This window comes from Hyperoodon ampullatus (assembly GCF_949752795.1).
Source record: "Hyperoodon ampullatus genome assembly, chromosome: 14".
Classification (NCBI taxonomy): domain Eukaryota; kingdom Metazoa; phylum Chordata; class Mammalia; order Artiodactyla; family Ziphiidae; genus Hyperoodon; species Hyperoodon ampullatus.
Window position 1 is genome coordinate 26,360,196 of NC_136927.1, and position 26,574 is coordinate 26,386,769.

Below are 26,574 nucleotides of genomic sequence, written 5' to 3' on the forward strand. Positions count from 1 at the left end.
TTTGCTGCCTCAGTCCCCCACCCATCACATGTTGTAATGGCCCCGGCAATGCCTATTTTCCCTAGTTCGGGTAGATGTCTTTTGTATCTATTGCCAGTGTCTGTCATAGAGCTTGGGGGCACAGAGTAAAGTGCTCCGTAAGTGAGAGAAATTTGAGCTTAGGTTTTGCCTCAGAGTTGAAAATGGATCCCAACTGTGCTTGGCTCAGAAGTAACCCTGGTAGGGTGAGAGCGAACATTGTGCGAAACCAAGATGGTTAGCCAGGGATTTTGCGTTCTGCATCTTTCATGCCCTAACTGGGGTGTGCATGCAAGCCTGAGGGGTAATGATTTACCAACCTCATTTTCCAAGACTCTTATCCTTCATCTTGACACACTATTAAAATCATTTAATTATCACTATTTTGCCTTGTCATTACGGAGCCACTGTGATCCATTATTTAGGGTTTTCAGGTTTTCTGCCTTCTACCTACTCAGTGGGGGCAGAAGTTGAGATTTCCTGTGTGATTTGGGTTCTGTAACTTCAGGAACACAGACTTATGAGTGAAATCAGCAGGAATTTGGGGAGTGATTTGGAGGATCAGCTGGTCTTCATTTTTACTAAGAGCTAAATGATGCTCAGTGCACTGTAGTTTTTCCTCTTCCACAAACACTCTAAGATCACCACTGCCCTGGGATTCAGGTTTTCTCTGCCTGGTGTACTCTTTCCCAAGGGCTTTGCCAAACCAGTTTCTTCAAATGATACCTCTTAGAGATGTTGGACCTGAATCCCGATTTAAATCGGGCCACTTACCTCTCCTGCCATTATTATTATGTTACTCTATGATTCTGTTTGATTTTCTAATTATGAATGTGATACTATATATTTTTTCTTAATAAATCTGGAAATACAGTATGTATAAAAGTCATGCCAAGTAATCCTACCACCTTGGCATTAATGATGGTAATACGTTTGGGGTATTTCCTTTCAGTTTTTTTCCTATGCATTTAGTTTTTTTACCTTGTTTTTATTTTATTTTAAAACATGTATTATAGAAAATTTCAAACACTCTGAAAAGTAGAAAGTATAACAAGTTCCCATGTACCCACCACCCAACTCCAACAATCATTACCTATATATTGGGGCAAATAGTTAAGAAAGAAAGCCCTTTATAGAAAAACCACGGAAATAAGAGCAAGCAGGATGGTAAATCACCCAGCAATCACTAACAATCACTAGAAAATCACCATCTTGCAGCTCCTAATGAAATAATAGAGGTAGTCAATAGTGATCAATAACTGCTAAAACCATGAGGTGACATGATGATGGTGAATTTGATGATGGATGGATCAGGATGACACCATCTGAACCCACTGTTCAGTCAAGTGGGAAAATCAGATATTATATATATGCAGTAGGTAATGCCCGGTACCACACATGATGTGGCCATGCTAAAAAGAAAATAAATTGTACATGAATCCAATGAAGCTTTTAGACCTAGTTGACAGTTATAGGAAATATGAGGTTAGACAAAAATGTTAAACATGCTTTTAAATTTGGATAAAATCAGAGAAATCCAGAAAGCAGGAAATCCTAGAAGAAAATTAGAGAATAATATAATGAACCTCCTGTACCCCGACCTTCTAGCTTTATTACATCTCTATTTTATATCTCATTATTATATATTCACTTCAGAATTTGTAGAGGTTTTTAAAAAACTGATTGAGTTGTCACCCCAATGACTGTTCCCCCTTCCCACTGTCTTCCTTCCTGAATTATTATTCCCTAGAAATTGTCTAAATAGTTATGAATCCACTGGCAAAATATGATAGCTCATGCATCTTTCCTCAACATTTTTTTTTATTTATCTACGTTTTCACAGGCAACACTAGTCTATTCCATTTATCTTCTGTGTAGTATTTCCCTGCATGACTATACTACAATTAGTTATCCTTCTCATACTGAGGGACATTCAGGTTATTTTGTACTTTTTCAAACAAGGCTCCAATTAAGTTTTGTCAATTTACATCCTTGTGCTGAGGTTGAATGTGTAGAAGTGAGATTGCATAGTCAGAGGGTATGTGCATCCTCAGGTTTACCAGATGTTTCTAAAACTATTTCCAAATGCCACAAAGGCTTCACTATTTTTAGTCTGTTGCACCTCTATATGAATTTAAAGAACAGTGTGTTAAAGTCTGCTAAAAAATGATTATAGCTTTTATATGAAGTACATTGATTTTACAGCTTTATCTGAGAAGAGTTTATATCCTTATGATATTATTTTCTTATCTATGCATATGGTATATGCCTCACCATTTTTGAGGACTTCCTTCATGTCTATAAATTATATATATATATATATATATATGTGTGTGTGTGTGTGTGTGTAAGTATAAGCTATACTTAGCTTGCTAAGAGTTTTTATAAAGAATGAATATCAAATTTTATAAAATGCCTGTTCTGCATCAATTGTTATGATTATATGCTTTCTCCTTAATCTTTTAATGTAGTACATTACCTTAATAGGAGTTCTGATTCTGAACCATTATTGGATTCTTGAGATAAACCCTGTTTGATTATGGTGTATTATTATTATTATTATTATTTTGCGGTACACGGGCCTCTCACCGTTGTGTCCTCTCCCGTTGTGGAGCACAGGCTCCGGATGCGCAGGCTCAGCGGCCATGGCTCACGAACCCAGCCGCTCCGTGGCATGTGGGATCCTCCCGGACCGGGGCACGAACCCGCGTCCCCTGCATCGCCAGGTGGACTCTCAACCACTGCGTCACCAGGGAAGCCCTGTATTATTGTTTTTAGACCTTGATGAATCCAGTTTTACAGTGCTGTATTTGAGACTTTTACATCTTTGTTGATGAGTGAGAATGGTTTATAATTTTCTCTTCTTATACTGTCCTTGTTTGATTTTGTTACTAAGGTAATACTACCCTCATTAAGTGAGTCATGGCTTTCTTTTTATATTTTCTGAAAAAAAATTATATAAGGCAGAAGATTATATGTTCCTTGAAAATTTGATAAAATTTTCCTAGTTTCCTTTTTTTTTTTTTTTTTTGCCTTTAGAATGAGTATATTGGACAGGAAAAGCAACTTTGATCACCAATTCTGTTTCTTTTCTAGTTATTGGTTTATTGTGATTTCTCTATTTTCTCTTGAGTCAATTTTAGTAATTTAGGTTTTTCTAGAAAATTATACATGCAGTGTACTTTTTTTGGTTTTTAGTATGTACCGACTTATAGTTTACTCTTTTGATTTTAAAAATATACCTAGCAGAAATACCATATGACCCAGAAATTCCACTCCTGGGTATAAACCCCAAATATCTGAAAATGGGTGTTAAAAATATGCATAAATATTTAAAGGATAGTTCACAATAGTCAAAAGGTGGAAACAACCCAAATATCCATCAACTGATGGATGGATACACAAAACATGATATATCCATACAATAGAAAATTATTTCTTCACAAAAAGATGCAGCTAAGTGAAAGAAGCCAGACACAAAAGGTCACATAGTGTATGATTCCATTTATATGAAATGTCCTAATTAGGCAAATCCATAGAGACAGAAAGCAAAAAATGTCATTAGGATTTTGATAGGGATTGCATTGAATCTGTAGGTCACTTTGGGTAAAATAGTCATTTTAATTACATTAAGTCTTCCAATCCATGAACCCAGCACTGTCTTTTAAAAGGTGAATTGATCTATTTACATATATTGTGATACAGAAACATTTAGACTTTTATAAACCATCGCATTTTATTATTTTTATTCACCAGATTTTCACTTTACTTCTCTTTTCCTCTCTTATACCTCTTTCTCTTGGATTAATCAAGTTTGCTTTGGAGACAATAGATGGTGTCATTTATTAGTGTAGTGGTCTCAACTAGAGGACAGTTTTGCCCCTTGGAAAACATTTGTCAATGTCTTGAGACATTTTTGGTTGTCAGTTAGGGGCTGGAATGTTCTACTGGCCTCTAGTGAGTAGAGGCCAAGGGTGCTGCCTATCATCTTACAGTGCACAGAACAGCCCTGCACCACCAGAATTACCCAACCCAAATATCAGTAGTGCTGAGGTTGAGAAACCCTTAGTGATTCCATGGCATGAATGTTACCAAGCATTATCTTTCCATTCTGTTTTGTTTTTGGCTGCCATGTAGCTTGCGGTATCTTAGTTCCCTGACCAGGGATTGAACCTGGGCCCTCGGCAGTGAAAGCATGGAGTCCTAACCACTGGACCACCAGGGAATTCCCCATTCTGGGTTTTTTGTTTTTTTTTTCCAGTACGCGGGCCTCTCACTGTTGTGGCCTCTCCCGTTGCAGAGCACAGGCTCCAGACGCACAGGCTTAGTGGCCATGGCTCACGGGCCTAGCCCCTCCGTGGCATGTGGGATCTTCCCGGACCTGGGCACGAACCCGTGTCCCCTGCATTGGCAGGCGGACTCTCAACCACTGTGCCACCAGGGAAGCCCCCCATTCTGATTTTATTAATTGAAATTTTAGCTTAATCTCTTTCAAAATAGTTATTTGTAGTTAACATTTAAAACAGATTGTCAACATATTTTATCAATTTCTGGGTTCAACTTTGTTTCTTACGTTCTTCTGTGTTTATTATCTTTATTTTGAAGCCCGCTTTGACAGTTCTTTAGACAAGTGTTAGTAGATGGGTAAAATCTCTTAGCCTTGCTATACCTGAAAATATCATTGTGTTGCCTTCACTGCTGAATCATAGTGAGATGGATCCTAATACATTAGATTCATGGTAATTTCTCCTGGTATATCATTGACTTGTGTTCCTCATGAATGTCTTTTTTTCAATTCTAAGTGTCATTTCTTTGTAGGTTGTAATCTTTTCTCTATGTCAGCTTTTAAGATTTTTCTTTATTCCTTATGTTATGCACTGTAGGTATGACGTATCTAGGTGTATGTTTTATTTATTCTGATTAGGACTTTCAGAAGACCCACGTTGCTTCAACTTTGGAAAATTCTCCACGATGATTTCTTCAATTGCTCGTTCTTTATTATTGTCTTCATTCATTTCTGGGACTCCTATTAGATGCATGTTGGAGCTTTTCAATCATTCTTTTTTTTTTGCGGTACGCAGGCCTCTCACTGCTGGGGCCCCTCCCGCTGCGGAGCACAGGCTCCGGACGTGCAGGCTCAGCGGCCATGGCTCACGGGCCCAGCCACTCCGCGGCACGTGGGATCCTCCCGGACCGGGGCACGAACCCACGCCCCCTGCATCGGCAGGCGGACTCTCAACCACTTGCGCCACCAGGGAAGCCCTCAATCATTCTTATCTCTTGCTTACCCTCCCCTTTATCTCTCTGTCTCTCTTTAGTGCATTCTGGATGAATTCTTCAGAGTTATCTTTCCTGTGAACCTGATTTGGCTCCCATGCCCAAGTGTGAGCCAGTCATGTGCTGGCCAGTCATAGGTCACGTGCCCACTCCAGGAGTTGGGGGTGGGTTTGGTTCAGCCCATAGAGGTTGAGAGTAGGCAAGGGAAGTATGGTTATTCAAAGAAAAATAAAGGAATGCTACTAACTCCAAAAGGGAGAATGACACTGGGCAGGCAGAAATGAGATGTTCACTGCAAATACGCTGTCTCCTTGATCTGGACTTTCCTTCTTTTCACTGTCTCTCATCTCCGTTTCTCCTTGCCCTGACGAGCTTAGCAAACTCTGTTTATTGTTGAAGATCCTAATGAATCAATCTTGGCTCCGTGTGTTCTGTCTCTTGTACTGCATTATTGGCTAATTGTCTGTCTGCCCTGCCAGATCATGTACTGTCAGCATCAGACATGATGTCTTCTCCACACTTAGAGCTGAAATAGGGCATAGGCAGAACTTGGGCTCCAAAGTAATAAAAAAAAATGTGCAAAAGGAAATCATGTGAAAGTTTATTGTATTTGTAAAGTTAAGAGGCTTCACAGGGGAAAACATCGTGATACCTAAGCTTGCTTCAAAAGACTACTCTGTAGCCTGAATTGTAGAGATTACTGAAGTCCTGGCTTCCTAAATGTACAAGTGGGTGGAGAATATTTTGAGGACCATCCATCCAGAGCCACATATTATCTGTGACATCCTTGAAAAATAGGTTGTCTGGAGGATTTCCAGGTCATTTCCGCTTTCCTGGAGCTTAGGTTTGAATGCCAATTTTGAATAGCCTTAACTTCCTAATTTTTATGTACCAGAGAAGTCTGTAAGTCCCTTCAAACAACATAAACTACAGGAGAGTGGAGACCTCTGTCTTGTTTGATGCTGCTCTTTCAGTGTCTAGAACAATGCCTGGCAAAGAGCAGGAGCTCAATAGGTACATGTTGACTGAGTGAATAGAAATCTAGGTTGCCATCAAGGTCATGAATAGCTATTGGTAAGAAGGATGTGGGGAATTAGCAGGAAGTCCTCATCACTTACTTGACCAGTGAGGAAACAAAAGGGTAATTGCTGTGCAGGTGTCTGAGCATTCAAACCAGTCTGCCCTAATATCCCTGGAGGGGAACAGAGGTCGGGAGAGGGGTCTAAGTTTTCTTGCTTACTTTTGTCCAACATTTAGATCTATTTTAACAACAAGCTTCTATGAGCTAAGTAAATGTTAACCATGAGGCTATGGGTGAGACTACAGGTGTTAGCCCATCTCTAAAATGGGGGTTGACCTCATAAGGACTTTGGGGGATAGAATGAGGTGATGCACATGATGCAGGGGGCCTGGCATGCAGTGAACTGTGTACGTGTATGGTGCCACTGAGCTTAGTAAATACTCTCATTTTAAAACAACACTCCTGATGCCCATATCATTGGTCTTGGTGGTTGTGAATATGGGGAAAGGGAGGATACTTCCATTTTATTGTGTCTATTCCAGTTTGACAGACTTCAGAGTACTTCAGTATGCCATGATGTACCTTAAAGTTGTTCCTCTATTAGGACATTCAGTAAATAGTTTTTATGTGTTTTCTCTGTGCCAGGGCCAGTGTAGGTACTAGGGCGACGATGATGAAAAATATACACCCAGCCCTTGCCCTCATGGCATTTACATTCCAGGGTGTGAGAGAGACAGGGAACAAATAATCAGACCAATAATTATTTAATTGCAATGGTTCTACATGTTATGAAAATGGAATACATGATACTATGAGGACATAACCTAGCTGAGTATGGGGTAGGGGGACCTTGGGAAAAGGCTTTCTGGAAGATGTGACATTTAAGCCAAGTCTTTTTGAAGGATGTGTAGGAGTTGGCCAAGCAGACAGGTCAGGGAAGGGCTGCCCGGGGAGAGGGTCACAGCCCCTGACCAGGATGGAGTTTGTTTCATTGGAGGGTCAGCAGGAGGACAGGACAGGAAGCCCAGAGAGCAAAGAGGAAAGTGGCAGGAGTGAAGCCAGGGGTGAAATCTCTCAGGCCACTCTCATATATCCTTGTAAGGATTTTGGTCATTATCTTCTGAGTCATGGAGATCTATTGGAAAATTTTAAGTGAGGTAACAATATAGACATTTTAATGCAGTCGTTAAGAACATAGACTCTGAAGCCAGGATGTTGGGATTTGGAGTCCAGCTTAGCTACTGAGTACGTTACTTAATTCTCTGAGCCTCAGTCTTCTCATCCATGAAGAGGGGGTAATAAAAGTTCTTACAGGGTCATTGTATCAAATAAGTGTGTATGTGTATAAAATAAGTGCAGGAATGTGTGTGTATGTGGTTTAGAAAGATGACTGGCATACTTGATATTCTATAGAAATTTAAACTATCTCTATTTGAACTATTACTATTATTATTTTGTCTGGGTTAAACCCTCTCAAATCCTTACACAGAAGTGCATATCTGTTCTATCTTCAGAGAGTAAAAGGGGCCAAGTTGTGCTCTTAGGTTTGCTGGGACAGACTTTTCAGGAGAGTAGAAGCCAGCCTTGCAGGTTCTTTCTCCTTAAGCAGCTCTTTGGGCCAGTAGAGAAAAGCTGGGACCCGTCTCCCAAGGTCATCTGATGGGATGTGAAGTGAGAGGAAGCTAAGAGTGTTTAGTATTCCATCCAGAGGAGGGCACGCACCACAGTTAGCCTCAGAAACTGCTGGATAAAACAGGAATAGTTTGGATCAAACTTGTGCAAAGAGATGCCCAAACCATTTGCGTGCTTGTCTGGAGGAACTCTGGAGGCTAATCCATCACTATAAGGTAGAAATGAAACACCCGCTGCTTATCTCCCAGAGAAGAGTCACACGCAGAGAGGCCCCCGGGGTCTGGGGGTCGCTGTGACACACAGGGAGGGGTGGGGTGTGATTTATTAACATGTGCCCAGCTCTCTTGCCTTTTTGTCCTTTGAGCAGTGCTGGGAGCCAACCAAGCCCAGCTACTTTGCATACTAATAAAGATTGGTGCATGTAATTATTCAGCAGTCACACCATTATTCCTCGGAGATAAATCATCCCTGGTTTATTTACCCTTCTTCCTTCAAGTTATTTTAAGTTGCCTTTAATGCACCGCATCTCAAGTTGAGTGGAAGTACCAACGACGGTAGTTTTACAGACGTTCTTAGGTGGCGAGGTTTCCACTGGCTCCGTCTACATTTATGAGGGGCTCTGCCAGCACCAGTACCCTCCCCTTGTTCCTCATCTTTGCTTGATGATCATGCGTGCCTGTGGAAGCACGTATAATAGCAGGGTGAGTTGGGTCAGGGCCAGGACCCCCTCAGCATCTAAAAGTTGTTGGGAACTTTTTTTTTTTTTTTTTCTGCAGTATGCGGGCCTCTCACTGTTGTGGCCTCTCCCGCTGCGGAGCACAGGCTCCGGACGCGCAGGCCCAGCGGCCATGGCTCACAGGCCCAGCCGCTCCGCGGCATGTGGGATCCTCCCGGACCGGGGCACGAACCCGCGTCCCCTGCATCGGCAGGCGGACTCTCAACCACTGCGCCACCAGGGAAGCCCTGTTGGGAACTTTTGACATCCTGGGGGAATTTGAATCGGGAGTGAGACCTATTTAGATTCCTACTCCTTGAGGGGTATATTGCCCTCCTTCAACCAAAAAGTCACAGGAATGAGTCAGTGGGACCTGCTCCTGTTGCCAAGGGGATGTACATGGACAACCTCTCCCCTCACCCAGGAACCTCTTCCCCCTGGTTCATTGTTTGGGCCCAGTTTTATCTACTTTGCACCCCAAACGAGGAGTAGGTCAAACTTCATCAGCAGAGTTAGAATAGGATGCATCATTTGGCTCCTGCAACCATTGGCCTGTGTCCTGGAAGGGCATCTTCCATAATGCCTTGTTTCCTTTCTGTATTCACCAAAACCAGTAAATCCATGTTTTCCTTCATATCTTAGCTCTTGAGTACCTCTGTGATGAGCAAACATTTGACATCTGTACATACATTTTTTTAAGACTAGCAACAGAGTAAAAACATTCAAAGACAAATGGAGAGAAGGCAATCAATGTGGGGTCATGAAGCGATGGAGCAAAGAGGAGAGGAGGAGAAGAGGCTTGACTTTATGGTCTCTGGCCATCCCAACAAGGGAATGGAAGAGCTGGAGCATGTGGGGGCTTTTGGGGGTAGACAGAACTGCTTTATCATTCCCCTAGAATATAATGAGTAAGGCCCCTTTGCTTTACTCACCAACAGATTCAAAGTGCTTAGAACAGTTTAGCGGGAACACAGTAGGTACCCAAAAAATGTTTGTTGAATGAAGAACTGATCTTCTTTTTTCTTCATGTTCATATCCTACTTGGAAATTTACACAAAAGAAGAAAATGTAAGAAATGTGGTCATTTCTGCATGTGAGAGATGTGGTCAGTTTAAACATGTAGTATGTCTGAGAAGATGGGGGTGGACATACAGCCCGAACCGCGGTGCCTGTTCCCCCCAGTCTTTGAGCACCGTCTTGCTTCTCCTTTAACAGAAAGCCTGCCCTCTGATTTCCCTGGTGTTCTCCCTTCATTGGTGCCCAGTGAGTCATGATGGAGAGATGATTTAAAGCATAGCCTGAGTGGGAGGGAGTCGGTCATTAAAAATGTATTTTCTCTGGGAATTTGTTTTTAAAACTTTGGGACAGAAAATATGTACAGGAATGTTTGGCTTTTAATAATTAAATCTTGCATTGTTTTAATTTTCTCCAGAGTGTCTCTCTGGAGGAAAATAAAGTTGCAAATCCAATATTTATGTCTTTCCTAAAGCATTGGCTGCCAAATGAAATGAGTTTTGCTATTTTTTTTCCGCCAATGGTTGATTTGTCTCCAGAGGTCTCCCTTTTGAATTTGCAGGAAGGGCTTAATGTTCCATGAGAGTGGGGAGGAATCATTGGAACAGGGGCAAGCGGGTGTGGGTGCTCTTGGTTTAGGAGGATGTGGATTTAGAATGCGGCCCTAGGTTGCCGGCATCTTTCCTTCACCTCATCCCACTTCACAGGCCATTTTCAGCAGGGAGCAGAGGCCTAGCATCCTGTGCAAAATCAATTATTTGTCTGAATGCTTTAGGCAGCCTCTCCCTCCTCCCTCCACCAGCCTGCCCATAAGGGAGTGTCCAGACATGTGAAATGTGAAAAACACCCGGCGCACTGAATCGGGATTTGCATTTTCTAAGACCCTTCACTTCCCAGGCAACACAAACCTCGTCACTGGGTATTTTCCTTCCAGCCCCCCACAGTGGGACCCACACCTGTAACTATCTCAGAATCAACCAAGCCCTGTTTAAGCCAAGAGATTGTGGGGACCAGGCTGCTCTGCTGTGTACGCTTGGAACTCCTCAGCTCTGCTGCAGCTGTTTCAGGGGACAAATAGCGTCTGTAATTGCTGCTTCTGATGTATTTGACTCTCCAAGTCACTTGTTCTGTAAAGGCCTTCAGGCGGTGGCGGGTGGGGGGGGCTTTCTCACAAAGCTGGGGCATCTCATGCCTTGAATGGTGAACATTAGTGCCCTGCTCATAACGGCAGTTGAACCTGCAAGTGGTTTAGTAACCACAGAAGGTGCAGGGTCCTCCCTGGATGGCTAGCACCTCTGTCTGCCATCTGCAAGGACCCTGGAGAGTAGCGGAGAAGGGCTGATATCTGCCTTCCCCCAACATGCTATCTATAATACAGCGTTTAAAAGCATAGTTGTCAAGCCCTCCAGGGAAGATACAACTGACATTCAGCACAGCTCTGTGGTTTATTAGCATTGCATCCTTGGGTGGAAACTGTAACTTCTATGAACATCAATAGCTTCTTCCGTTACATAGGAATGATGCTGGTACCTTACTGGGATCCTGTGAGGGTTGAAAAGACCCATGTAAAGGACATGGCACAACACTTGGTAATAAGAAGACGCTCAACAAAGATTTCTTAGAAAGGAAGTGTAGGAGCATTTATAATTATAGTTCAAAATTATAGTTCAAAGAATATATTCCACGCACATAAAACCAAACCAGAGTCTGCAACGGTGTCTGAAAGCAGGTCTTCTGGGTTAAAAAAAAAAACAAAAAAAATATTGGGACCAAATGGACCTGGGATCAAATTCCAGCTCTATTACTTAATACTATTTGTGACCTTGGGAATGCTTTTTCTAAGCCTTCGTTTTACAGTCTTTAGGTGAGGGCACTAACACCCACCTCAGAGGAGTTTTTAAGGATTAAATTCATCCGTATATCCCAAGTGCCACCTGGCAAGTCATTGTTGTTTTTGTTGTTGTTGTTGAAAGAGGGAATGGATAAAGGAGGTTGCTGTCCAGGCCGACCAAACCTTAGGCTGCCTGTTCTCTGGGCTCCTCCTGGAATCCTCTTTCCTAAAAACCCAAAGTAGTCAGATTGGAACTGGGTGTATGGAGAGAGAAACACATTCTCTCTTGAACTTGAATTTGCCTGACTTCATGCATTCATTCATTCATTCACCTGATTTCATTTGTGTATTCATTATAACTTCATTCATTCAAAAAATATGTATGGGGGACTTCCCTGGTGGTCCAGTGGGTAAAAGACTCCGTGCTCTTAATGCAGGGGGCCTGGGGTTGATCCCTAGTCAGGGAACTAGATCCCACATGCATGCCACAACTAAGAGTCTGCATACCGCAACTAAGAAGCCCGCATGCTGCAACTAAAGATCCCATACGCTGCAACTAAGACCCAGCGTGGCCAAAATAAATAAATAAATATTTTTTTAAAAAGCAAAAATTATGTATGAGCAAAAAAATATTGCCATTTGCAGCAATATAAATGGACCTAGAGAATATCATACTAAGTGAAGTAAGTCAGACATAGAAAGACAGATACTATATGATATCAGTTACATGTGGAATCTAAAAAGTAATACAAATGAATCTGTATACAAAACAGAAACAGACTCACAGACATAGAAAACAACAAACTTACGGTTACCAAAGGGGAAAGGGGGAGGAGGGGTAAATTAGGAGCACGGGGTTAACAGAGACACACTACCATGTCTAAAATAGATAAACAACAAGGGTTTACTGTATAATGCAGGGAACTATATTCAATATCTTGTAATAACCTATAATGACAAATAGTCTGAAAAAATATATGTATAACTGAATCACTTTGCTGTACACCTAAAACTAACACAATGTTGTTATTGTGTCAACTGTACTTCAATAAAAAAACACGTGTGAGCAGATGGACTGTCACGTACTGTCCTAGATATTGGAAATGAAGGACAGAAAGAGACAATACCTCCTCTCAAGTCCAGAACAATAACTCCTAAACTTCTGTATGTAGAAATTCTTTTGAGTGTCTAATAAAAGACACAGCTTTTCTCTTGAACAGTGGTGCAGGAGACAAGAATCTGCACAGACATTTAGTGTATAACTTTAAGCCATTAATAGACCCACCTGTGTCCAGCTTGATCTGCACCTTGCATCTAGTTTGATTCCTTTGTATCTGCCATTCTTACTGAAATAGTATCCCAGCGCTTTCAGAAGCTGATGCTCCATCCACTCCAGCTATATGTTTTCCAGTTTCCAGGAGTTGGCACATTTCATGGCCACCCTCCATCAACATACACACAGACACATAGTCATCCATCCACCCACACACACACAGAGCACCCACCACTGCTTGGTCCAGCGGTATATATAATGCAGGCTTGGCTGCTAAGAGTCTATTTGGAATATATTCAAACTGGGCCTGAAAGATAATCAGCTCTCTCTGAAAGAAGAATATGTGAGATGAGTGGCTTGAGAGCTTCCAACATTTGGGAGAAACAAGCCTGTCATTATTGAGAATGAACCTAACTTTCAAAGAGAAGCAGATATGAGAGTCAGAGAGAAAGAGAGAGTGCAATTCTGGGGGCACCATGGTAGTCGTTGAGCCCCTTATTTAATTTATTCCTGAGACTCAACTGAATTCTGCTCCTACCCAGAGTTTGGGTCTTCAACCCCATGATGAATTCCATGAGTCAACACTTCTACTTCCATTTAACCTTGTTCAAGTTGAGTTTCTGTCACTTGCAACCCAAACAACCTTGAAGAATAGAGCATCTGTGGATCAGCCTCCAGTGAAAGACAGATTAGAAAATGTGATTTCATGTCTTGGTGGGATCCGGGTCAGAACAGAAGAGGGCACAGGGTGCTGTGGCAGCACGGAGCACAGGCACTGACTCGGGAGTTCTGTGCAGAGTGGTTCCGTCGTGTCCTTCGGGAAGAGGAAGGGCTGGCTCTTCCGCCCTTTGACGAGTGAGAATGTGACCTACTGGAGATGAACCAACTGGGCTTAGTCAACCGGCAGAGTAACGAGGATTTAAAACAGATTCTCATGGTGGGAGGTTTTATGTTCACTTCCTTTCATATCCCCAGGTATCCTGGGGTGAGTCTCCAGGAAGACAAATGGCAGCTCCTGGCCTGTGTATGTCCATCACAGTATCAATCCGTCTCCCGTCCTCCCAGGTCCCCCTCTTGACACTCCTGTTTAACAGCAGGCCTCATTAGCTGGTCGCATCAGGTAACTTTCCTGCTGCCTTCTCCCGAAGGGAAATGTTGTTTCCTTCATTCAGGAGGTGAAATCAACCTGACACTTTGCTATCCCACCGTACATATATAATGTGCACATAAGGCGGCCCTCAAACTAATAGCTCCACTTATGAAGCCCCCTACCATGTATCTGTTTCCTTTTATACATCATCTCCTTTATTTTTCATAATGGCCTTGTGAAGTAGGTATTACTGCTCTTGGTTGCTGATGAGCATCTAAGAGGTTGGGGCACTTGTCCAAGAGGCTTTGGGGCTCTGACTTGGGCCTGTTTGAATCCACAGCCCATGTGCTGGAGGGCAGTGATCTTTAGCCAACAGTGAATCTTCAGAACCTGGGTCAGCTCCTGGCACATTGTTGGCCTTGGGTAATTTGTGCTGACAGATGGATCATCCATGTGTCTGAAGATATGTATAAGAGATTATATAAACTCCCAGGAAATGTCTATTCTGACACTCATGAGTTTAGAGTTAAGGGTTAGGTGATATTCTCCCAATTTACAGATGAGGAAACTGAGCCCTAAACTGTGGATCAGGCAGCCCTGTGTCCCACACTGTGTAAGGGTTAGAGCGAGGTTCGGCATCCCTGCTTTTTGCCGTTGCTTCCCCTGCCCTCTATGTTGGATGTGGGTATGGCCACCTTCTTCTGCTGCTGCTTTGGATGGATCCCCTTCATCTGTCTGCTTTCTGGCCTTCTGAGGTTGCAGGCCCCATAGATGGAGAGGAGAGACTTTGCTGGGGCTGCTACCACTGCCTTGACAACACAGGTTACAATGCCACCCTAATTGCCTGTATTATAAGCATGGCAGTCCTGGCATGTGGGTGCTCGCGAGGCAGTTCCCAATTAATCTCTTCTTCTCTGATTAAGGCTCCCATCCTGCATTTGTTGTGGTTGGGAGGGTTGGGGCACAGGATGTTTTCAAGAGTTCCATGAGATGGAGTGAGTGGAGGAATTTGGGGTTAACCATGCTCACATTATCTCAGACACGATCACTTCATGGTCCGGAACATCCGAAACAATATGGAGCCCATTACTGGCTCTGTGTCCCTGGGGAGCCCCGGCATTTGTGGGCTTGTTGGCAATGGTTGCATTAGCACATCAAGCAGGGCAGGGCTGTTGCTGCCATTTACAAGACCTGGGAAAGTCAGAAGGGGTTGGAGAGGCCTCTCTATCTTGGCAGATGCAAGGAAAATACTGATGTATGGTGTGTGTTGTTTCCCTTTATTAATCAAATACATATTTATCATGAACCCATCTTGCACCAGGTTTTGTGCCTGGAACTGGGGTACAGTGGGAAGCACAAGGAGACATGCCCCTGGATTCCTGCAGCATTTGCTCTTGAAGGGTAGACAGTGAGTAATCAAATTATCATGGTAATGAGTGCATAATTGCAGAGTAAGAGATTCTCTGGAGACAAGGGACAGTTTATTAATTTGATTTGGTAAACACTTACATAGCACTTACCATGCCTGACATTATTTTAAGTTCTTTAATAATAGTAACTCATTTAATCTTAATAGTAGCCCTATGGGGTAGGTATCATTATTAATGTTATTATCTACATTGTACAGATGAGGAAACTGAGGCACAGAGAGGTTAAATAAGTTGCCCAAGGTCATGCAGCTGGTAAGTAGTGAAGCTGGGATCTACACCCTTGCAGTCTTGATTCAGAGTTCATGCTCTTAACCACTCAGGATACCATCTCTCTTCTGAGAATATATTCCAAAGGAATCAGTCTCTGGGTTCGGAAAGGCTCCCTTGCAAAGTGACATTTGGGGTTACATTTGAAGGAGGAGGACCTGTTAACTAACAAATAGAGAAAGACAATTTCAGGTGGAAGGAACAGCATGGACAAAGGCCCTGCGGCTGGATGGCAAGTTAGAGAGACTGAAAGACGGCCACTGAAGCTTGGTGTGAGATAAGACTGGGGAGGTAAACTGGAACTGAACCTTGCAGGGTCTTGAAGGCCATACTAATGATTTTTTTGGTCTTTGTATTCAGGAAAATGAGAATACATCAAAAGGTGGTAAGCAATCAGATTTGCTTCTTGCAAGAGGTTGCTGTGAATCTGGGAAGTCCATGTGTATCTACAGAACCTAGAACTCGGCAGGTTGGAGACCTTTAGGGGATGATGATGATGACAGCAACAATAGTATTATTAACAGCTATTATTTGCTGAGCGCTGATTCAGGATTGAGCACCTGCTAAATCCTTTATGAGCAGTGTCTCATTCGGTTCTCACAACCACTCTCATGAGATTAGGAACAGTGTTACACCCATCTTACAGATGGGGGCTCTAAAGTGTAGAAGAGTTTAGCAGTTGGTTGACATTATGTGGCAGGTACCCGGCAGGACCAGTTATTGGACCCAGTGCTGTCTGATTCCAGACGCTGACCTATACCCATGATGATGACTTCTTGTTCTGAGAGAAGAGGAGGAGGGCATTTGGGAACCTCTCAGCTAATGATCCTTAGTTAGATGCCAGCACCCAAGGGGTTTTTCATCGAGTATTATCTCATAACAATCAAGTGAGTTAGACATTTTGGCCCCATTTCATAGATTGGGAAATGGAGGCTCAGATAAATGTCCAAAGTCACACAGTTCATAAGTAGCAGAGTCTGAATTTTAACCAGGTTATCTAGCTTCAAGAAAGCCAATGGTTAGTTACTTAAAGAAATAGCCCTCACTCCTTCTGGTCTAAATTCCCAGACCTTCATGCTACTTCCTTTAGCAGTTGTGCTTGGCTGTCTACGCAACTGCTATACCCCCACTTTTCCAGGCTGAAGAATTCCTGTTGTTTTAAAGTAGTAAGCAGTCATGCCCTTCAGGGGAGGCAGGGTGCCCCACCCCAAAGGATGTATCCTGATTAGTCTCTAAGGCCATCCTCGTAATGAATGCTAGTGGTCCATTTAAGAATGGTGGCTGTGACTTTATTCTGGCCAGTGAGAGGTGAGGAAAAGTCTGCTGGGTGGGGAAAGTTTTTCCTGGTTTTAGGGAGGAACTCAAAGCTTCTCTGCAGTAGAATTAAACAACCGTGAACCAAATTGCCTCTGGATTTCTTGTTATATGTCATAGTAAGTTTTTTATATGCTGTGATGAGTTAATTGGAGTTAATTCTACTGTTACTGGAGGCAAAAATTATCCTTAAATGATACACTCCTTTTGGTTAGCCTTTCAGTAACCTTTGAGCAAGCGAGGAGAGCAGAGGAGATGAAGGGTCTTTCGGAGCCCTCCTCACCCTTTAAACTGTAGGGATTGGTGGAACCTACTCTTGTTTCACTCTTGCTGTTGTTTTTTTTTTAATTAATTAATTTTATTTATCTATTTTTGGCTGATTGGGTCTTCGTTGCTGCGTGTGGGCTTTCTCTTTGCAGCGGCTTCTCTTGTTGCGGAGCACAGGCTCTAGGTGCGTGGGCTTCAGTAGTTGTGGCACACGGGCTCAGTAGTTGTGGTGCACAGGCTTAGTTGCTCCATGACATGTGGGATCTTCCCAGACTAGGACTCGAACCCGTGTCCCCTGCATTGGCAGGAGGGTTCTTAACCACTGCGCCACCAGGGAAGTCCCAACTCCTGCTATTTTTGAAGTAAAATGGTGCTTCCCCCACCTGAGCTAATGTGGGCTTTGGTTCCCTGAATTCCCCATCTTGCTCCCTCTGTGTTCTCAGTAAGGATGCCTGCCTTTCCAAAGGTTACCTCTTTTCAGGTTCTAAAAGCTGACAGTGGTTGATCTGGAAATTTCTATTTCTAATCAAACAATTTTGATTGTTTTAAAAGGTACATTCTATAAGGAGCTGTGAGGAATTTTGTCTGCTTAGCTGTGTAAGAATTTATAGATAAACTCTCGCTCTGTTTCCTCGTGGTCTTGGAGTGCACACAGCATCACAGAGAGACTCATTGGACATCCTGGTCCTGTCACCTGGGAAAATGGCTCCATTTCACCCAAGTCATTAAGGGTTGGAACTCTGAGGGCTTGACCATTGGACAATGAACTAGGATGGTGTATCGGTTTTAGATTACGTACTGAAAGCTCCAGATGTGCTGACCTCCTTGTTGGAAGTCGGGGGGAAGCCCAGAGTGTCCACTGTGTGGTGGATTAGCTGTGCCCTTCAGTGACCTCTCTGGAGGGGGTCTGGGAGATGCTCTGACAGAGCTGAGGTCTGCTGTCATATTCAAAGTTTCAGGAAGCTCACTCTGTCAGCTCTTTAACTATTTAGGAAATAAGAAAGACAACAGGGCCTTCCCTGGTGGCGCAGTGGTTGAGAGTCCGCCTGCCGATGCAGGGGACACGGGTTCGTGCCCCGGTCCGGGAAGATCCCACATGCCGCGGAGTGGCTGGGCCTGTGAGCCATGGCCACTGAGCCTGCACATCCGGAGCCTGTGCTCTGCAATGGGAGAGGCCACAACAGTGAGAGGCCCGCGTACAGCAAAAAAAGACAACAAAGTACCAGTTAATGGCACCTGGAAATTCACTAGGGTTGCCTGGGGAGCTCTTACTCACGGGTACTCTTACCTCTCACCTGGGAGCCTTGTTGAGGCCTCTCCCGCCGCGGAGCACAGGCTCTGGACGTGCAGGCTCAGTGGCCATGGCTCACGGGCCTAGCCACTCCGCAGCATGTGGGATCCTCCCGGACCGGGGCACGAACCTGTGTCCCCTGCATCGGCAGGCGGACTCCCAACCACTGCACCACCAGGGAAGCCCCTTGAGCCCTCTCTTGACAGTACCACTAGGGACTGTCTTTTATTTCCACAGCATCTCTGTGTAGACATATGTGGGGTAAGTTGCAATGATAGCCCTAGTTAGTCACCCTTCTCTCCATCCATGCCTTTTGCTCTGTGACTCTGCAGTCCCCTTCCACCCTGAATCCAGGCACAGTCGCGTGACTTGCTTGCTTTGGCTGGTAACACAGGGCAGAAATGATGGTGTCCTGATTCTGAGACTAGATTTCAAAAGGTTCTACCTGTTTTTGTTCAGCTCTCTTTGAACGGCAGCCATTACCATGAGAAGAACATGCCTGGACCAGTGCCTGGTTACAGGAAGTAGATATGAAAGTTGTGGACACACCCAGCTGAAGACAGCATTGACCAACCAAAAGTTGACCAACCCTAGGCATGTGAGCCAATCCATGTGAGAAGGCAAAGCCCTCTGGGCAACCCCTAGTGGACCTCAGATGTGTAAGCAATAAACCCTGACAGTTGAATGTCACTGAGGTTTTGGTGTTTATTGCATAGCATTGCTGTGGCAATAAATAACAGATACAAGATATGTCAGCATTTATCACATTGTTTAGTAACAGTCTTGGTTTGCCATCTCTGCAAAACTATAAACTCTTTGCAGGCAAGGAAATAATAACAAAATCCATAACGATGGTGATGTTGGTGGTGGTGATGATGATGCTGTATTATATGTATTACAGTAAGTGATTTATCACAATCATCACAGCAGCTCCACGAGATGGAAAGTATTATTGTCTCCACTTTATAGACATGGGAACTGAGGCTTAGCCCAAGGTCACATAACTAGTACTCATCTCAGCGCCTTCAGCACCAAACACAGCAGTAAGCATAGAGTTAATGCTCATATGTCTGTTGGATGAATGAGTAACTATAGTTCAAATTATGTTTGGTTGAATAAGCCTGAAGCAGATTAAAGTAAGATAGAACATCTGCCTTAAGTGAACATAAATGAGAAGGATAACTTTTCCTGCTTCTCCAGTCTTTAGCTTATGCAGCCTCTTTGTGCAGTGAACCATAAATACCTTACATTTATCCATTTTGCTTCATTCCTTGGTAACACATTAACACTAACCATTGGATTATTGTTACAAACAAGAAAACATACCCTGTTGTCTGTGGTTTTTTAACAGCACTATAAATCAGGTTTGCCTTGTTTCAAAATCTAATTCAATTACAGAGAAACTATACCTTGTGGATGATTAAACTGTATATTGTGAGTATCCACTGGGTGATTAGATTACTAAATGTGTCCCCTGCCAGAACGTACCTCTGTCCCTGTTGTATATTGTCCATGCCTACCCAAGGATGCGAACATTCCAGCCGACATATACCACATTGAAGGATATTTATGGTGCATCTCAAACTTGGAATGTCTTCTTCAAGGGGATACCAATGCATCATGCAAACTCTTAAGACTTATTATGCTTCTGTAAGTGGAAAAGTCCACTTGACAGATTTCTCTTTTTCTCTTGCCAGTGCTCAGGTATTGGAACACAGAATTATGAAATGTGACCTTTCTTCTTTTCCACAAAAATAATCTCTGAGCTGTCTCTTCTAGGTCAAGGCATGAAGGCTAAAGGCCTTGCCTTCTCTGTGATGAGTTTCTCAGGAAAGCAGGCAACGTGCTGAGGTTGGGAGTCTTTGAGTTGCGTTCATCTGCAGTAGAAGCCCACGGCTGCAAGTAGGAAATGCTGGTTACCAGGGCTTCCTTTGTTCCAAGGCAATCAGCAAAGGAAAGGGGTTTGATTTCATTCACTGACTCATCGTTCCTTTAACAAATATTTATTGATTTCAGAGTGCCAAGGCCACTTAGGTACTGTAACAACATAGAGCTATTTGTCTAGTTCTTCACAGCTTATAAAGCATCTTCCTAATAATTCTCTCATTTGCTTCTCATAAAAACCTCATGACATGGGCAGGGCAGGAATAACCATAGTATTTTTAAATTGCTAGTGATGATGTTTGGCATTAATTTAGCAAATATTATATACCAGGGATTATGATAAACACTTCACATGTGTTATCTCATTTAAGTTTCAAATGAGTGCCCTAATGTGGGTACTAGTACAGGGCTCCTTTTTTAATGTGAAGAAACTGAGGTCCAGTGAGGCTCAGTGACCTGTCCAAGAGCACACAACTATTAAGTGGCAGATCTTAGACTCAAACTTGGGTCTCTGTGGCTCCCCAAAGTCCATGCCCTTATTCACTGAGTAGCCTGCCTCCCAGCATGGGAGCTTGGATTTGCTCTCTTCTGATATGGCTCTTCCCTTGACACCAGAATGCTCTCAGGGATTCATCTTGGCACAAGAAGCTGTATCAGCAGCAAACTCTTACCCCCTAAGATTTCACCTCTATTTTCTTGTTCATTAGAAATTAGAAATTCTTGGAGGTACTGTTCTCTTTGAGAAGGTCTGAGAATCCAGTAAAAGAACCCAATTTTCTGGGACTTTCATGAGTCCAGCAGAAAAGCAGAAATTCAAAACAATAACAGTAATTTAAAATATCTCCATTTCTTCATGTGTTGTTTTCAAAAGGGATTTCTTGGGTGACAGGGACTTTGGTGATTCTACACATTTATGCTTCATGCTTCCATTTCTGCTTGAGAGGCTCCACAAGGCGATCTTTCTAATCTTTGGAGGTCTTTGGGAAATACTAATAACAATATTCTTCATGTTTTCAGAGAAATTCACTACTCAAAGAACCTCTCACAATCAGTATTTCATTTGATCTTCCTAACCATTATGTTAGATATCAATAGACATTTTCAATCATCTGTACGGATGGAAAACTCCAAAAGGTAGAAGATCTTGAGAGTCTTTATTTGAGGCATGTATATCTCTCTTAGTGGTAGATGGAATGCTTGATCACAATGCTTTATTCCCCTTCCTGGTATTCTGCTGCCATGGACTCATGATGGGCAGAGTAGACTTCCTCACTTCTTGACTTTGGGTTTGGCCACGTGACTTGCTCTGGGTGTTAGAAAATGTGACACAGACATAGGATGGAAATTTCCTTACACAGCAGGTTTTACCCTCATGTACCTCTGTCATTGTCATGTCCCCCCTGGATAGCTGCTGTGCTTTCAGCCTGGGCCCCACAGACTCCATCTGTCTTGATGGGCAGAGACCAACTCAAGCGCCATTATTAAGTACGCATGTGGAGCACCTGTGACTCCTCACCTGCAATGAGAAGCCAGGTCCAGCCAGACCTGTGGTTTGAGGTAGAGCATCCCACTTAGTCTAGCCTAGATCAGCCACTGTCCAGCCAAGCCACATATATGAGAATAATTGAGTGCTGTTTTAAGCCACTGAGTTTTGGGGTGGTTTGTTATGTGTCATTGTGACGATAGCTAACTCTCATTAGATGGGAAGGCTGGACTGTGTATATCCCTCTTTATCTCCAGTGTGAAACACAGGACCTGGCACTGAAACCAAATCAAGAACAATTATTAAGTGCATGGAGCTTTGACTGAGACTTTCCTGGGTTTGATGCTATGTCAAAACTGTGTTAAACATTCTGGCATTGTGGCCATCACATGTGTAGTGAAGTTGGCATTCCTGTCTTCATAAGGTTTTTGTTGGGTTTGAATTAGATCATATACATAAATGACCTGTGTATGTCAAGCACTCAATAAAAGTTAGCTGTTATGAGCGTGTCCTTAAGTAATATTTGTTGAATACATTTTACCCATTTAAGTGTGCAATTCAATCGTTTTTAGTATATCCATATAGTTGGACAACCATCAGCATAATTAATTTTAGAGACTTTTTAACACCCCCTAAAGAAACCCCATACCCATTAAGCAGTCACTTTGCATTTTGATTTCCTTCTAACCCTGGGCAATCACTAATCTCCTTTCTGTCTCTATAGAGTAGCCTATTCTGGATATTTCATATAAATGGAATCATATAATATGTGGTCATTTATGACTGGCTTCTTTCACTCAGCATAATGTTTTCAAGATTTCTCCATGTTGTAACATGTATCTTCATTCCTTTTTATTGCTGAAGAATATTCCATTGTATGGATATACCACGCTATCCATTTATGGTTGATATGCATTTAGGTTGTTTCTACTTTTTGGCTCTTATGGATTATGCTGTTATGAACATTAGTGTGCAAATATTATATTTGCATGGACACAGGTTTTTATTTCTCTTGGGTATATATTTAGGAGTGAAATTTCTAGGCCATGTGGTAACTCTGTTTTTAAAAAAACAATTTGAGGAATTGTCAAACTGTTTTCCAAAGAGACTGAATTGTTAAACATTTCCTTTCCCCCCAGCATCAAATGACGGTTCCAAATTTTCTACATCTTTGCCAACACTTGTTATGATTTAAAAAATTCTATCCATTCTAGTCACTGTGAAGTAGTATCCCATGGTGGTTTTGATTTGCATTTTCCAAATGACTAATGATGTTGAACATCTTTTTATGTCTTGTTGGTAATTTGTATATCTTCTTTGAGAAACGTCTATTCAGATTCTTTGCCCATTTTTAAACTGGGTTGTTTATCTTTTTAATATTGAGTTGTAAGAGGTCTTTGTATGTTCTGGATACCAGTTCTTTATCAGATCATGATTTTCAAATAGTTTTTCCTATTCTGTGTGTTGTCTTTTAACTTTCATGATGATATTTCCAGCACAAAGTTTTAAATTTCTGGGAATTCCAATTTATGTTTCTTTTTTTTATCAAAGTATAGTGGATTTATAATATTGTATACCTGATATTTTCTCTTTTGTAGCTTTTGTTTTTATTATTGCCTAACCCAAGGTCATGAAGATTTACTCCTGTGTTTTCTTCTAAGAGTTTTGTAATTTTAGCTATTACATTTAGGTCTATGATCTATTTTGAGTTAATTTTAAAAGTACTTTGAAAGGAGGTCCAATTTCATTCTTTTGTATTTGCATATTCAGTTGTTTCAACATAATTTATTGACAAGGCTATTCTTTCCCCATTGATTCTTGATACTTTTGTCAAAAATCAATTGATCAGGGCCTCCCTGGTGGCGCAGTGGTTGAGAGTCCGCCTGCCGATGCAGGGGATACGGGTTCATGCCCCGGTCCGGGAGGATCCCATATGCCGCGGAGCGGCTGGGCCCGTGAGCCATGGCCACTGAGCCTGTGCGTCCGGAGCCTGTGCTCTGCAACGGGAGAGGCCACAGCAGTGAGAGGCCCACGTACCACAAAAAAAAAAAAAAAAAAAAAATCAATTGATCATAAACATAAGGGTTCATTTATGGATTCTCAATTCTATTCCTTTGATCTCTATATGTTGATCTTTATGCCAATAGCACACTGTCTTAATTACTGTAGCTTTGTAGAAAGGTTTGAAATTGGGGGTGTCAGTCCTCCAACTTTGTTCTTTATTTCCAAGATTGTTTTGGCTATTGTCCCTTGTATTTTTCTGTGAATTTTAAGATCAGTTTGTCAATTTCTGAAAAGAAGAATGCACCTGGAAATTCGATAGGGATTGTGTTGAATCTGTAGATTAATTTGGAGGGTATTTTCATCTTGACAGCACTAAGTGTTCTAATTCATGAACACGGACTGTCTTTTCATTTATTTAGGTATTTTCAAGTTTCTTTCAAGAGTGTTTTACAGTTTTCAATGTACACATTTTGCACTTAAGTTTATTCCTAAGTATTTCATTCTTTTTGATGCTATTGTAAATGGAAGTTTTCTTAATTTCACTTTCATGTTGTTCATTGCTAGTGCAAAGAAATACAATTTTTGTTTTGCATATTGCTCTTGTATCATGCAACCTTGCTGAACTTGCTTATTCTCATAATGTGTGTGTGTCTGTGTGTGTGTGTGTGTGTGTGTGTTCTCTAGGCTTTTCTGTATACAAGGTCTTATCATTTGCAAATAAAGATAGTTCTACTTCTTCCTTTCCAATATGGATGCACTTTATTTCTTTTTCTTGCCTAATTGCTCTGTCTAGAGCTCCAGTATAACGTTGACTTGAAGTCACATGAAGAGACACCTTGTCCTGTTCTTGATCTTAGGGAAAATGCATTCAGTCTTTCACCATTAAGTGTGATGTTTAGCTGTGGTTTTTTCATAGATTCCCTTTATCAGTGGGAGGACTTTCCCTTCTATTCCTAGACTGTTGAGCACTTTTATCATGAAAAGTTGTTGAGTTTTGTAAAATGCTTTTTCTACATCTATTGAGATGATCATGCCATTTTTGTTCTTTATTCTATTATCTGCCCACTTTTAATTGTTATGCCCTTGGTTGTCTGACCTGTCCCAACCTTTCTCATGAGACCTTTGCAAAGGGCCTGCAGCTGGAGCATCCCAACACTGAACAAGCCCCCAAAAGAAGACCAAGTGCAAGATTCCCTGCTTTCAAATCCAGAAAAACAAATACAAGTTTTATTTTATGCCCTCTTTGTTGGGAGGGGACATCTAGGTTTTGATAGTATGTGGTATGTCGACTTTTCTCTGGATGGGTTGGGTTCTAAGCAGAGGCCCAACTTGGTAGAATCACAGATTTGTGGTTTGGGGCTCTGTCAGCCAAGAGCCCTTATAGAACCAGGTTGCTCTACTGACATTCTGCCTTTTCCATAGTTACATTGGATAATATAAGCAAGTCCTATAAAATTAAAATCAAGTTTGAAATAGGGTTTGTTAATTACAGTATTTAGCTGTTGTCGTTATTGTTTCCTTGGAGATTAATGAGGTGAGTTATTGTAACATAATTAGGCTACAGTGTATCTAATCTCTTACAAACCCTTGCGATTCAATGTTGTTCCAGTATGGTCTGAAGGTTAATTTCACTTTGCTGATATAGACTTGGCAATGTGCTTTCTATTGAAATATGTTTTTAATTATATTTGAAAGTCATTAGTCAAGGGCTCTGCTGGGTTGCTCTGCACATGCTTGGCACAGAGAAATCAGATACAATTAGACTCATCGTGGCCATCCATCCCCATGCCCAGGGGTCCCCAGGGCATTGAGGGGGATTCGCCAACACATGGTATGTGCAACCTGCTCGAGCCTCAGTCTGGTACCTGGCAGGCATCTTTGTTGGTGAAATTTTTGGGAAAAGTCCCCGCCATGGACTTAGGTCTGTGCGTCAGCCTCCAAAGTGGAATCTTTGGTGGCCTCAGAGCTGTGGACTTTCTCACACACATAGCTCTTTCCCACCTTAAGGCTTCATGGATACAGTTACTGCTACATGCTTAGAATATTCCTTATTTGTCTTACTTCTGGTCATCCATCAGCTTAAATGTCACTCCTTCCAAGGGGTCTCCCAGGACCTCTCCCTCCCAACCCTCATTAGCTCCTCTGTTGTCAGCTCCCATTTCACCCTGTGTTTTCCTGTGTGGAATTTATCACTGTGTGTAATTGCACATGTCTTTGATTATCTGTTTACTGTTTCCCTCCTCATAAGGCTGAGGCTCTGTTTGCTCACTGCCCTACCCACAAGTGCATAGAAAACCCTCAGGTGTGGTGGTTGAATGAAAGCACTGAGGACTAGCTTGCTAACCTCTGACAGCCTCACTGGCAGGAGACTCAGCCTCAGTTTCACACCTCTTCCTTGAACCCTAGTTCCACGCATGCTGAATGGCTGGACCACTCCTCCCCACTTCACCTTTTTTCCTGTCTCAGTTCACTCATCTGCATCCTGGGGGAAGCACACAGGATCTTCCTCAAGAGGATGTCCCAAGATGGTAGAGTGATCACCCCAAGGCAAACATTCACCAAAGGCCAATTTCTCATTTGGCTGAATTGTGAGGGGCTTTGTCTGGACAGTGTTTCAGGTCTGGCTTCTAAGAACCTCAATCTGAGATTGAACAGATGGCCCACAGGAAGCTTTGGAGGAGATGGTGGGGTTGGCAGCCCTGCTGACAGCCTCAAGTCAGAAGTCTGGTGCTAGACTGGGTCTTGCTCCACAGCTTTCTTTAC